This window comes from Narcine bancroftii, chromosome 2 (assembly GCF_036971445.1).
Source record: "Narcine bancroftii isolate sNarBan1 chromosome 2, sNarBan1.hap1, whole genome shotgun sequence".
NCBI classification, from domain to species: Eukaryota; Metazoa; Chordata; class Chondrichthyes; order Torpediniformes; family Narcinidae; genus Narcine; species Narcine bancroftii.
The window spans coordinates 244431406-244447024 of NC_091470.1; the positions used below are offsets into that span (position 1 = coordinate 244431406).

Genomic DNA, 15619 nt, shown 5'->3' on the forward strand with positions numbered 1-15619 from the left:
AGCACAAAAAAGGAAAGATCTAAGTGTAGCAGTGGCACTAGATGTGAAAAAAGTGTTTGATAGATTGGAATGAGACTTTTTGTTTAAAGTATTAGACAAATTTGTGTATGTATAAACCTTTATAAATTGGATGAAGGCATTATATAATAATCCTAAAGTGAAAGTAGTAGCTAATGGACAAATGTCTGATCCATTTCATTTGGCAAGATCTAGTAGACAAGCTTGTCCCTTATCCTAGCTTTGCTTATTTTCGCTATAGAGTCACTAGCATAGATAATTAGAAGTGATTTAGAAATTAGGGGGTTTAAGGTTAGTCAGGAGGAGTACAAAATTAATTTATCTGACAGAACCAGAGACTTCCTTATGTAAATTACATTTAAATTGGGAAGAATATGGTAAGATTTCAGTTTACAAAATAAATTGGAATAAAAGTGAAATTATGCCCCTTACACAAGGAGATTATACTCTTTGCTGAAGAAATACTTAATTTAAATGGCCAAAAGAGATTGTTAAATACTATTATTTGCCAATAACATAGGTAGGATAAATTGTATTACGATGAAATTTTTTTTTTGTAGATACAATATCTTTTTCAATCTTTACCAATATATTACCACAACTGTTTTTTTTCAAGAGTTAAATAAACATATAAGAACATTTGTTTTGAAAGGTAAAATGTCAAGAGTATCTTTAGAAAAATTAACATAGAAATATATATTTGGGAGGTTTGTAACTTCCTAACTTTAAGAACTATTATCAAGTAGCTGGATTGAGATTTCTTACTTCTTTAAGGTATCAGTAAAACCAGCATGGGTCCAAATAGAGATGGATAAAGTAGGAGAAAAATTAGCAGAGGAATTTATATATAAATGGGACTCAAAGTTAATAACTGGTGAGAAAGAAGCACCTTTGCTTAAAGATTTGATTACTATCTGGAACAAGATAAATAATGAAATTGGAACAAAAGAAAGTATATCACTAAGACACCTTTGAGTTAAAATATTCATACCTTTTACTAAAGATAACCAATTAAAAAATATTTTATTTCATAATGGTATTAAAAATGCAGAAGTTTGTTATGAACAAGATGATACTGGGGGGGGGGGGTGGCGTAGCAAAATGGTGTAGGGTGAAAACGTGGGAAGTCATCTCTCCTCAATTGGACAGTTTAAATCCTGAAATTAAGGAACAGATAAATATCTGAAAAGTTAAGGAAAAGTTTCTTGTGTTATGAGAATGAAAGAAGCAAGAAGATGAAGAGTACAACAATTAAAAAAAAACTACATATTAAAGAATTGGGAATAAAGAATTCTGGCCCACCGAAGAACTGAAGCCTCAGGATTGATTTCCGATGGATCTGAAGCCCCAGCGTACCTCTCCGGCAATGTTGAGTGAACCGGCGGCATCCTCAGTGTGTGCAATGATGCAAGATGGCGCTGCTGCTGCCTCCCTGGCATCACTCTAGGAGGTTCGCTGGAGCGCTGCGCTGAGTGTCGCTAGTAACATGGCCGAGCACGGGGGGGGGGGCCGGGAACATGAACATGAATGCATTAGTGTGTCTACGAGCACGCCAGTGCATGGCGATTCATCCTCGCTGGAATCCCGTTCCCGTGATCAGTATGCGTGCTAGTGCATGCATGCGCAAAATTCTTGAGCAAGTCTGGGCTGCGGGGGGACCCATCCACAGCCACGCTAACTATGTCGGCCTGGCGTGGAAAGGGGTCCAGACCCGCAGCCAGGCTGCTAGAGAGGTGAGTTTAATACATGTGGAGGAGGAAGAAGTTGTTACTGATTATTTAGATGAAGAAGATAATGAGCTACTTATGGCTGCTGCTAACATTATGGCAGGTCAGCCTAAAACCTCAAAGGCACCTTCACCATATAAATCTCCAAGTCTGTGGAGCCCTTCTCCTGGACCTGATGTGGTAACTATGTTAGAAGAGATAACTAAACAAAATGAAAATTTAATGGACTATATATTTACTAGTTTTCATAGTATTGATGAACAGTTTGCTGATATCAGAGTTAGAATATCAGACATGTCTGGAGATATTGGATCAATGAAGTTGGATATTAATAAATGTTTGACATCTGTTGATGTGGTTCAAGACAGAGTGAAGAATGTTGAAGAGTTGATCAGATTGGAAAATGGAGAAGAAAAACTTTTTACAGAAGATGGATTCATTGGAAAATCAAAGTTGTCAAAATAATATTAAAATAGTGGGTTTACCTGAGGGTATTGAGGGAGAAAATCCTTCAAGGTTTTTTAAGGAATGGATTCCTGATGTTTTGGGTTCTGAATACTTTCTTGAGGGTTTAGAATTAGATAGAGACCATTGTCCTTTAAGAAGGAAACCCTTACCAGGTCAACCACCACGGGCAGTTTTGGTTAGAAGTCTTAGGTATCAGGATCGGGAGATGATTTTATGTGTGGCAATTCAGCAAGCTTGTATGAATCAAAGCCTGATAATGGTACAGAGTAATAAAGTTTTTTTATGCAAATCTGAGTCAAGAGGTTATTTAGAAATGCAGCTAAAGCAGTGTTGTGGAAAACGGGATATAGATCTGCTTTTCGTTATCCAACAATTTTGAAGGTGTTCTAAGGGCAATATCAATCACAATTTTTTGAAAGGACACAAGATGCATTAACTTTTGCTAATTATTTGCCAGATTCTCAGTTGACTCAAAACCTTTGGTGACCATAAATAAAGCTGGAAATGAATGGGGGAAGTAGAAAGTCGGAAACTGAACAATTGGTGGATTTGGAGGTGGAGCTTCCAACTGCATCTGAATCTTGATGGACTATGTATTTCATTACTGAGTTGTCTGGTTGGGGAGAGGATGACGACCCAGTTGTTTCTGAAGTCATCAGCCACTGTTGATATTAACCACACCTGGTTAATAGAGGGCGGTACTGCATTTGCAGTTTTTTTTAAGTGGGGGATATTTGTATTTTAGTTTAGAGGAGGGAGGGTTTTTTTTTGGGGGGGTTTATATATCTTGTAGTAGTATATGAACAAGATGATACTGAATGGAAGTTTGTTGTTGATATACTCGTATGTATATTCAGTTATCACCCATCTTCATCCTCATTCATCTTCATTCTTCATCAAATTCACTGCATCCTTTGAGTGAGTAGATTCCATTGCAATTATTTTTTTTTTTTTTTTAGTTATTTCAGGAGAACAGCATGAAAGAGAGAGGCGGAGAATTGAGGTTTCATTTTAAAAATCCTGTGTGACCTTTGATCATCCTTTCCCTAGTTAATACTGTGAAAACTAGTTTTATTTCACCTCCAATACTTCCAATCCATTCAATTATTTTAACACCAGTTCATTCCCTTGGTGTAGCCTCATTTAAAGAATTGCTTTGAATGTATCTAGCAGACAAATGTTTTTTAAGAATCTGTCACCAGATCCGGCTGGAACCCCACAAAGCATCTGCACTTGCCAGTATCATCTACAATGCCAGGAAGATACTGAAATACAAAGATCATTTGAGTTCACTCCTCTTTCACAGACATTCTTCTTGTAGTCATCAAGTTTAAGGAACATATGGACTTCATTGCGAGTCAAGTTGAGATTGTGATCAGCAATTTTTGCTATTTTAATTCATTAGTTCACTAAGCTGAATGTCCTTTAAACCTCTACTGTGCGCTACCCCTCTGCTTATATCCTCCTCTCGGTTTTCTCCCTGTTTGTAAAACTACTTTGCATCAATGCAACTGCAGTGGAAATGGGCAATGGGAAGTTGAAATTTCCAAATTCTTCCATTTTTGGCTTCTGATGTATCTGGTGAAGCTTTCATTGATAAGGGCTTATGTATGAGACTGTGTGACGTAGTCTTATTATTTTTTTCTTTCTCATCATCTTCTTTGGAATCATTGGAAGAGGAAGTGTCTTCTGTGCCTTGTTTCACGTACAGTTCCAAATCCAAAAGCAGAGCAATTAACAAGACTCTCTGATCATTCTGGAAACCCTGATCTGTATGTACTGAAAAGTGCATTCAGATCTATCTAGATAACTGAAGCACATCCTTAGGATAAAGATGAAGGAGACTCTTAAAGTTAGGAGAAGTCACAGGTCCATGTGTGGAGGTAAAAGGTGTAAGATAGCATCTAATAATATTTAACAAGTTAACATAGCGGTTAGCGCAACACCTTTACAGTGCCAACGATCGGGACTGGACTGGGGTTCGAATCCCACACTGTCTGTAAGGAGTTTGTACGTTTTCCCTGTGTCTGCGTGGGTTTTCTCCAGGGCTCCAGTTTCCTCCCACCCTTCAAAAATGTACCAGGGCTGTAGGTTAATGGGGTGTAAATTGGGCGGCATGGACTTGTGGGCCAAAATGGCCTGTTACCATGCTATATGTCTAAATTAAAAAAAATTAAAATTTAAAAAAATTCAGGTTAAGGCTAATGCTGCTTGACCTGCTGAGTTAATCCAGTGTTTTGTTTTTGCAGGACTTTAGGATGTTGATATTTTTTTTCAGTTACACTGTTAGTAGTTATATTGCATACATTGTGGGACTGTTGTGCTTTATTGGTCATCTTTCTGCTGATTGTCATCACAGATTTAATGCATCCTTAAAATTCTTTGGGATCTAAGGATCTCTGTGTGCTTGAAGTGCCACAATCCAAAAGTGACAAGGCAGCTTATTGGAATTTGTAATATCCACTTGAATTTACACATCAATTCATTGATGAAGTGAAAATAATGTGCACAGATAATCCTGGTGATCAGGTGGTATACAAAATACCATGTTTGCAGTTGATAACAAACTGGATCTTTGGAAGACTGGCAGAAAAGCAAATCAAAGCAATTGTCAATTGAACTTATGACATCACTGGTAAAGTTTACCTGGATTCTGGATATATCTTCAGCAGAGCACTCGCAGGATCTGGAGGAAGAAAAATTGATGGTGTCTGGATATTGCATGGTTATCAAGACAACAAACATTTGCTCAACGAAGATGCATATTTCTGCCACTAACAGATGTAATAAGGTGCACCTCAGAAAACACTGCTTTTCAAACATGGTAAGGATCAGTGACTGTCTATTGAGACACTGATATTGAGGATAGTGCCTCCAATGACCTGTGCTCTCTCCTGATCACTTCCTTGCTGCCCAGTAATATATCTTCAAATTGTAAGTTGTTGTTGCAATTTGCAGCAGTATTAGCTCCCAGAGCAAAATGCAGTCTCAGGCATTCAAGATTGATTTAAAAACACTTCAAAGCCAGGAAAGTAAATTAGTGAGAAACAACTTTGTTAACAACACTTTTGCTAAGTATTGTGAAGGAGTTCTTTCCAACAAGTAGGTAGGATAAGTGCCTGTGTGTTCATTGCAATTTTTTTGTGAGTTTTAATCAAGCACCATAAGCGGTGTCTTTTATTTTATCTTGCTCCCATTGGGAAATTTTGTGAAGACTAGAAGATGTGGGTGTGAGGTTCAATTTGAAATTGTATTAAAATAATTTTCCAATTGAAGAAACAACCTACATAAACAGAAAATGTTCCTCTTCTAATTACACAGCAAGCACTGTGTAATGACAATAACAGTAACTTAGAGATAACTTACTGATGTGCTCACATTTTGCCAGCTTTAAACCTGCACCAAACTCAGCTTTCCCAGACATATTCAGAATTTTGGATCTTTATTTATCATGAATCACTTACGGGTAATTTCAGATGCTTAGAAAATGTAAATTATGTCCACATAATTCATAAGCAGAATTATTTTAATACTGTACCTCGAATTAAAAGGAGTTTCCAGGTCATGGACTTAAACATTTCAATTTAAACACTTGTATGGGTGAATTGTGTATCTCAGGCAGTTGGGGCTCAGACCTCTCCAGTTCACACTACTGACCAATGACTGCATTACCACATCCATCTCCAACAGTGTCATCAAGTTTGCAGAGGACACAACAGTAATTGGCCTCATTAGCAATAACAATTAGTCGCACTACTGAAAAGAGGTAGAAAATCTAATAAAATGGTGTAAGTCTTAACGTGGACAAGATGAAGGAGATGATAGTGGACTTCAGGAGGACCAGGAACAACCACCCTCCACTACACATCAGCAACACTGTAGTGGAGACCACCAGGTTCCCTGGAGTTCTCTTATCATGACCTATCATAAACACACATCTCACTTGTCAGGAAGGTCCAACAGCAACTGAACTTCCTAAGAAGACTGAAGCAGGCAAGGCTACTGGCCACCATTATGTCAACCTTCTATAGGAGCTCTGTCTAGTGTTTCCTGGCCAGCTGCATCACAGTGTGGCATTGGAGGTCAAACCATAGAACCTTAAGAGTGGCAGAGAGGATAACTGGAGACCCCTTCTCCCCATCGACGTGATCTACTGAGATTGTTGTCTGAAGAGTGCATGCAAAATCATTGAGGACCCCTTCCCCCTTCCGTACAGCATTTTTCAGCTGCTCCCATCAGGGAAGAGATACAGGAGTATCAGAGCCAGCACCACCAGAGTGAGGAACAGCTTCTTCCCACGGGCAGTTAGAATACTGAATGACCAAAGGTACTGCTGACACTAATCATCTGAGACTCTCATATTCATGAAACTTTATTTATTTGTATAGAAAAAATACTATACTTTTCCAGCATATGTATTATTTGTATGTGTGTTATGTCTGGTTGTGTGTCTGTATATTTTGCATTGAGGGCTGGAGAACATTGTTTTGTCAGATTGTAGATGACTTGAAGTTGTTATCTCAAAATGGATTCTTTTGTACCTACACTATTTTCATTGGGTTTGATCATTTTCTGGTCTTTAGTACCAAGATTCACTATTTGAACAATCAAATGTAGACAGTGTTGAAAAAATTTTGCCAATGTAGTTTGAATTTGATATTTGAATTATTTTCCTGGGCAGAAGCTGATAGTATACTGTTTGTGTTTCCTTAGTTCCAAGTACATTGGGGCTAGGTGAAGGAATTTAATCTGTCTTTCAATGCAGCAAGAATAAACTGTCAAGAGTGCTAGTGATGGGAGCATGATTATTATCATCCATTCATATTTTATATCTCTGCTGATGGGCTACTGGTTTATGATCCCACCTTCTTACACCCTTCAGCAGTCATCTTCTGAGGACGTCACGTGATGCCATGAGAAGCATCACGCAACCTATTGACTTCCGCGGGATTAATTTAAAAAATCATATTAAGAGAAATTAACTGAATAAAAACTACTTTAAAGTTAATTTAAAGTGATCAACAGAAGAAAAAGAAGCATCATCAAAAAAACTACAAAAGCAACACCTACGAAAAAATTGGAGGAAAAGAAGAAGAGAGAAATCAGACCTACCTTGTTGATGAAGCAGGCCGCTGAATTCTTCTCCAGATCCACTGGCGAAGTCCCTGGTGAGGGACCTTCCTCTGGAGCCCTCTTTGCAGCGCCCTGTAAAGACGGTGCCAGAGGAAAAATTAAAACTATCACGCATGTGCGACAAGTCACACATGCGCTACAGAAGGAAAAAAATTGGAAAAAAAACATGGAGTCTCTGAAAGAAGCAGTCCGATCTTTCAGCTTCTGAGCAAGAAAGTGACACTTCTCCAGTGAAGGAGGCTTCAGAAGAGTATGACAGTGAAGAATAAATGTCAAGTTCAGAAGAGGAACAATTAAGAGGCAAGAAAAATAATTTTAAGAAGGAAATGAGTAAAAATTGAAACCAAAATAGATGGACTTTTTGAAGCTTTGCAGAATAATTTTAAACTGTTAACTGTAGAACTGAAAAAAGTTAAAACAGATTTGACAAAGATGATAAATAATGTTTCACAGAGAGTTGATAAATTGGAGAACAAAATCCAAGACATCCACGAAAAGTATAATGCATTGAAGAGGTCTAATTTGAATGAAGACATGACAACCAGTTCGATCTCTATGAATGAAAAACTTGGAGAAAGTTGATATGCTGGAAAATTATAGTAGAAGAAATAATGTTAAAATTGTGGAAATATCTGAAGGCAAAGAAGGACAAGATGTGATTCCTTTTTACAAGAATGGATACAGAAGATATTTGGAGAAGAACATTTTGAAGATAAGATTTTAATTGAAAGAACTCATAGAGACCAAAACCAAGTCCAATCCAGAGACCCCAATCTATCCTGGTTAGATTTTTGAACTACCAGGATAAAGAGAGGCTTCTTGGTCTAAAATGAGAAGAGTTAGAGAATACGAACCTTTGAGTTATGTAGGTGATAAGATTTTTTTTAATACAGTTGTGAGTCAAAATCTATTGAAATAAAGGAGAGAATTTAATCCAGTTAAGAAAGTTTTATATAATAAAGATTGTGGATTTGCTTTGCATTATCCAGCTATTTTTAAAATATTGGTGCCGGATCAACAGAATGTGTTTTTAACAAATTATTTACAAGCCGAAGTGTATGCTGAGAATCTGCCTAAAATTCAAGTAACAGAGAACACTGATTTGTTGCAATGAATTTGATGTATAAAGAAAGGAGGTGGTAGCCCCTTTTTCTTTTTTCATCTTTTTGATGGATGAAGAATTCTTGGATGGAATTGTTGGTTAGATAATTTTTTTTTCCACAGGTGTCAGGGGATGTGATTGTTTAATTTCTGATCTCTATATGTGTTTTTGTGGTTTGTCCATGACCTGTAAAATGGAGGGTGGTAGTGCTACATTTTCTAGCACTTGAGGAGGGATTTTTGTTTTACTTTTTTTCTTCCTTTCTTTTTAGTAATTAATTATGATGTACTTATTCTGAATAATTTTGATGTTTTTGGATGATGATATTCAGCTCCAAATCAATTTGTAGGAATTCTTCCTGGATAGGAGTGTTGGAAAGGAACTATGTAAAATTTATAAATGAGTTAAATCAATAAAGCAGTTAAGATGATGAGTTTTAATATTAATGGTATTGATGGAACAATAAAAATAGAGAAAATTTTGTCTTATATTAAGAAACTAAAAGTAGATATTGCTTTTTTACAAGAGACTCATTTAACTGAAAAGGAACATTTAAAATGAAAAAAGAGACTGGGTAGACCATTTAGTGTTTTCTTCATTTAATTCTAAAGCTAGAGGAGTGGTAATTTTATTTAAGAAAAATCTGCCAGTTAAAATGCAAAATGTGATCACAGATCCAGCCAGTAGATATATGATGGTAAATTGTCAAATATTCTCAGAGGAATGGACTCTGTTAATTATATATGCATCAAATATATATGATGATAAATCTATACAAGATATTTTTTTGAATTTAGCAGACATTCTCAAAAATATTTTAGTAGGAGGAGATTTTAATTTTTATTTAGATCCTTTATTGGATAAATCATCGAGAAAAACAGTTAAATCTAAAGCAGCTAAAACATTGTTATATTTAATGAAGGATTTAAACTTAATTGATATATGGAGAAGAATACATCCTAAAGATAGAGATTAATCTTTTTATTCTAATCGATTTGATACATATTCTAGAATGGATTTATTTTTACTTCCTTTCAGCTCAAAATCAATCAAAAGTTTTGAATATTGAGTACATAACAAAAATATTATCTGATCATTCGCCATTGTTGATTGAATTAGAATTTACTGAAAAACAACATTCAGTATATCGATGGAGATTAAATTCTTTATTATTGAAAAGGGAAGATTTTTGTTCTTTTATAAGACAACATATAGAATTGTTCTGTGATACAAATTTACATTCAGCAGAAGATAAGTTTATTATCTGGGATGCATTAAAAGCTTACTTATAAAGATGAATTATAAACTATACTTCAAAAATTAAAAAGGAACATAAAATATTTAGATAAATTAGAAAAAGAAATTTGTTGAAAAAAATAAATTCAAAAATCACCTTCAGATAATAAATATAGTTTAACTAATAAGAAACTGCAATATAATACAATGCTTACATATAAAACAGAGAAAATGATATTATGGTCTAAACAAATATTATGAATTAGAATGATCTCATAAAGTTCTAGCTTGGCAATTAAAAGCAGAATAGACTTCTAGAATAATTATTTGCAATGCAACAGAATAATAAGTGATATTTAAACCACAAGAAATAAATGAAACTTTTAAGGAATTTTGTGAAAAATTATAAACATCTGGAGTAATTATAGATGATTATTTGTCACAAATGATATTACCAATGTTAACTGAAACAGGTAAAGATGATTTAGATAGTCGTTTTACTGAACATGAAGTCTATAATGCACTTAATGGTTTACCAAATAATAAATCTCCAGGAGAAGATGGGTTTCCAGTTGAGTTTTATAAAGAATTTAAAGATTTAATGATTTCTTTACTCATGAAGGTAATAGAACAAGCTTTTAAATCACACAATCTTCCAGAAATATTTTCAACAGTGATAATTACGGTTATCCCCAATAAAGATAGAGATCCATTAAAACCAGCTTTATATAGACCTTCTTCTTCTTCTTTGGCTTGGCTTCGCGGACGAAGATTTATAGAGGGGTAATGTCCACGTCAGCTGCAGGCTCGTTTGTGGCTGACAAGTCCGATGCGGGACAGGCAGACACGGTTGCAGCGGTTGCAAGGGAAAATTGGTGGGTTGGGGTTGGGTGTTGGGTTTTTCCTCCTTTGTCTTTTATCAGTGAGGTGGGCTCTGCAGTCTTCTTCAAAGGAGGTTGCTGCCTGCTGAACTGTGAGGCGCCAAGATGCACGGTTTGAGGCGATCTAAGCCCACAGGCGGTGGTCAATGTGGCAGGCACCAAGAGATTTCTTTAGGCAGTCCTTGTACCTCTTCTTTGGTGCACCTCTGTCACGGTGGCCAGTGGAGAGCTCGCCATATAACACGATCTTGGGAAGGCAATGGTCCTCCATTCTGGAGACATGACCTACCCAACGCAGTTGGATCTTCAGCAGCGTGGATTCGATGCTGTCAGACTCTGCCATCTCGATTACTTTGATGTTAGGGATGAAGTCGCTCCAATGAATGTTGAGGATGGAGCGGAGACAACGCTGGTGGAAGCGTTCTAGGAGCCGTAGGTGATGCTGGTAGAGGACCCATGATTCGGAGCCGAACAGGAGTGTGGGTATGACAATGGCTCTGTATACGCTAATCTTTGTGAGGTTTTTCAGTTGGTTGTTTTTCCAGACTCTTTTGTGTAGTCTTCCAAAGGCGCTATTTGCCTTGGCGAGTCTGTTGTCTATCTTGTTGTCGATCCTTGCATCCGATGAAATTGTGCGCCGAGATAGGTAAACTGGTTGACCATTTTGAGTTTTGTGTGCCCGATGGAGATGTGGGGGGGCTGGTAGTCATGGTGGGGAGCTGGCTGATGGAGGACCTCAGTTTTCTTCAGGCTGACTTCCAGGCCAAACATTTTGGCAGTTTCCGCAAAACAGGACGTCAAGCGCTGAAGAGCTGTCTCTGAATGGACAACTAAAGCGCCATCATCTGCAAAGAGTAGTTCACGGACAAGTTGCTCTTGTGTCTATATCATTGTTAAATGTTTATTATAAAATTATAGCAAAAGTATTAGCAAACAGAATTAATGATTATCTTCCAGAATGTACAAATATGGATCAAACAGGTTTTGTTAAAAATAGACAAACTTCAGAAAATATAGTAAGGGTATAATTCATTTAGCACAAAAGAAAAAGAATTTATATATAGCAGTGGTTTTAAATGCAGAAAAAGGTTTAATAAATTAGAATTGAATTTTTATTTAAAGTTTTGAGTAAATTTGGATTTGGATTGAACTTTATAAATTGGATTAAAGTTTTATAAAAATCCTAAGGCTGAAGTAAAAGTTAATGGACTGGTATCTCAATCATTTAATTTAACCAGATCGAGTAGACAGGGATACAATTTATCACCAGCTTTGTTTGCTTTGGCTATAGGACCCCTTGCACAAAGATCAACAGTTGAAAGGATTTGTAATGAATCAGACCGAACATAAGATTAGTTTATTTGCAGATAATGAGTTAGTGTATTTAACTCAACCACAATTATCATTACTTAGACTTTATAAGCAGTTGATAGAATATGGAAAAGTTTCAGGATATAAAATAAATTGGGTTAAAATCGAGGTAATGCAATTGGTACAGGGGAATTACTCACAATGTCGAATAGATATTCAATTTAAATGGACAGATTCAATATTTAGGTTCATGTGCTGATAATAATTTGAAGAATTCATATAAATTAAATTATATTCAATTGTTTAAGAAAATAGATAAATACTTAAAGAAATGGGTAAATTTACATATTACTTTAATTGGAAGAGTCAGTTATATTAAAATGAATATTTTTCTGAGAATTCAATATTTATTTCAGACTTTACCTATTTCCATACCTCAAAAAAATTTTCAGGATTTAAATAATTCCTTGGAAATCTTGGAAAGGGAAAATAGCAAACATATCTTTAGAAAAATTAACATGAAAATATGAATTAGGAGGATTACAACTACCTAATTTTAGGAATTATTATAAAGCAGCACAATTAAAAGTTCTTGTTTCTTTATTTGGGAAAATTAAACCATCATGGGTCAAAATTGAATTAAATAAGATGGGAGAAACTATACCTGAAGAATTAATTTACAAATGGAAATTGAGGTTGATGACAACTGATAGAGATGCTCCAATATTGAAACATTTGCTTAATATTTGGAATAAAATTAAATTAGAAATTGATGGAAATCTTTTATCATTAAAAATGCCATTGATCAATCCTCTTTTAATTTTTTTCAAAGGATGATCTTTTTAAATATTTGAAATAATAAAGGAATTTCTAAATTAGGAGATTGTTACGATAATGATAGGCTGATGTCATTTGATTAATTAAATACGATATTCCTCACAATACACTTTTTTGTTATTTTCAATTGAGCTTATTTAAGAGAGAAATTAGGATCTGATATGATTTTAAAAGATCTTAAAGATTTAGCACAGTTAATTGTTAATGGAATGGCTAAAAAATTTATTTCAATAGCAGATATGATATTACAAGAAAAAGCACCTAAATTAGGTTTGTTCAAGTCTATGGAAAGATGGGAACAAGATTTAAGAGTATCAAAAGACCAACAAGTTTGGCAAGATTTATGTAAAGATATTGTGTCTAGGGAAAAGATTGTAATTTTTTGTGAGATTTACTCCAAGCAGATTTATATGTGGATCCATGGTTGTGTCTATTACGTTATATGAATCCATTAGCAGTGTGTTTAGATAAACCTCAGATTGTATTTATTCTATTGAGTTTGGCAGCGGCTAGGAAATGTATAGCAGTAACCTGGAAAAATGATGTGGAGTTAAATATACAAAGATGGCATAATGAAATTCAATCATGTTTACATTTAGAAAATATTACATATAATTTGCAAAATAATAATTTTTTTGAAAAAATGTGAACCCCGTATTTGAAATGTATGAATTTAGATGTTAAGTAATTTTTCACTTTTGTTTTGACTGGCAAATTGATATATTGCAACCTAACCCACTTTGTTTGTTTATAAATACTTTCTATGTATATGTTAAGCTCTGGGGTGGGGGATTAGTAAGGGATGGGATAGTAGGGTGGGGGGGCATAAAGGGTAGTTTTAGATTTTTTTTTGTATTTTATATTTGTATTCTGTAAAATTTTAAATAAACTTTTCAAAAAAAGTTGTGTCTAATACAATTAATGGAAGATATAGATTATTTCGTTATAACTTTTTATATCAATTGTATATTACACCTCAGAAAATGAATAGATGTAAATTGGATACATTTGGATCAATGTTTTAGATATGGAAAGGATGTTGGAACTTTTGTTCATTCTACATAGTCTTGTTCAAAGGTTTAAACATTTTGGATTTCCATTAGTAAATTCTTACAACGAATTATGGGTGTTGTTTTCCATTAAATCCTGAATTATTGTTGATGGGAAATATTGATAATATAACTCCTCAACTATCTTCATCAGATTTTCAATTGAAATTTGTTAAATTAGTTTTAGTGATAGCAAGGAAATGTATTGCTGTTACTTGGAAATCAGAAGTTTCATTAACATTAGGAAGATGGTACATAGAGATTCAAAGTTGTATCCTTTTATAAAAAAAATTATATATAATTTAAAGGTTAAATATTCTATATTTTTATGTTTGGAACCCAAATAATGTGATTAAAATTATAAATAGTTTCTTTGAATCCATCAAACTGGTGAAGTTTTCCCTGAAAATGAGTAAGGGCTTTATTAGAAAAATGTTTTTTTGAGATCCCAGAGTGCACTCCCAAGCAATCCAAATTAATATATAGCTACGTTATGTATTTTAGATTTAGGTTTTAGTTTAGTAGGGTTAGTAAGGGTTGGGGAGGGAGAGAGATTAATTGAGTATTTTTAAGGGTTTTATTTCTTTTATTATATTTTAATCAGCATATTTGTAAACTATTATTGTGTCTTATGATTTATTAATTGCTGTCATATATGTGCCGATTTAAAATAAAATATTTTTAAAAAGTCAGCTTCAACTGCAGAAATCATACATTGGGTTGCTTCTGCCTGTGGGAATGGAAGTTAAGATATCAACCATTAGTTGCAAGATGTTATGTGACATGTATGTGGCTATGCAGAAGTGTTGCCATGAAACTGGCCAACACTTGTTTCTTGTATCACTACCAGCATTTCCTCAGAAGAGGTTTGTCATAATGCAAAGTTTAAACTAGATTTTTCTATCTCTCGCAGTCTTCAGGTTAGATGTACTGAAAAAATCTTGATGTTTTATCAATAGACTGGCCCATCATGATCCTTTCTTGAGTCTTACAGTGTGACTATGTCCTGTGGGGAGTTGGCATCCAAGTTACTGTTTGCCTGTGGCCTGACAGGAGTTCTTTAGTGCTCAGAAACTCATGAGATGTAGGTCTCCAAACTATATTTTGTGTAAATTTAAGCTGGTATTGTTAGATAGAGCAAAGGAATTTGTTCCTTAGTCTCTGGGAATCATCAGCTGGAGTTTGGCAGCTGTTTATTCTTGCATATCTGAAGTGAGAAAGTCATGAAAGAAAGGCCATCATGCCGAGAGGCAATAGGTGAGTGTGTAATTTTATTCGGTGTGAATATTAGAATGGAAAAAGAATGTATTAAATGTGGGGAAATTAGATTCCTTGGGCAGCAGTCATCTCTCACAAGAGAGAAGGAAGAATATTAGTGACTGTGTCAAAATAACAGACTAGGTTAGGAAACTGCATAACATTTATGCACACCTGAAAAAATGAATTGAACATTTTACTTCCAGCATTCTGTTTTTGGTTCCACATTCCATCATTTGCAGTCTCTTTTGACTTTACTGCATCTATTGACCTTTGTGATCTCCTTCTTCCACTTCCCACACTTGTATCTTGGAAGATTTCTTGTGCTCTAAGCATGCAGATCCCAGATATGAGTGACCTTTTTCAACTAAGTTCACCATTTGTGAAACAGTGTGGCTGTCCTGTTTAATTGCTACCATTTTTCTGTTTAAAATTCTCTGTCGCACATGATTTCTTTATTGGCTTGCCCCTAATGGGGAAGAGGTTTCAAGCATCTTCAGCATTTGATCTTTTCATGAGGTGCATGGATTTATGTGGGAATGGCTCTGGAACACAATAGCATGGTTCTCCACATTGGAGCATTTTGGCTCCTGTTTTCAT

The 15619-nt window shown here is 35.0% G+C and overlaps 1 protein-coding gene across 24 annotated transcripts in view; it reads left to right on the forward strand.

Annotated features, from left to right (window-relative positions):
* sugct (succinyl-CoA:glutarate-CoA transferase) overlaps positions 1 to 15619 on the forward strand; it is a 544214-nt gene that overhangs the window by 195507 nt on the left and 333088 nt on the right. The window lies entirely within an intron of this gene.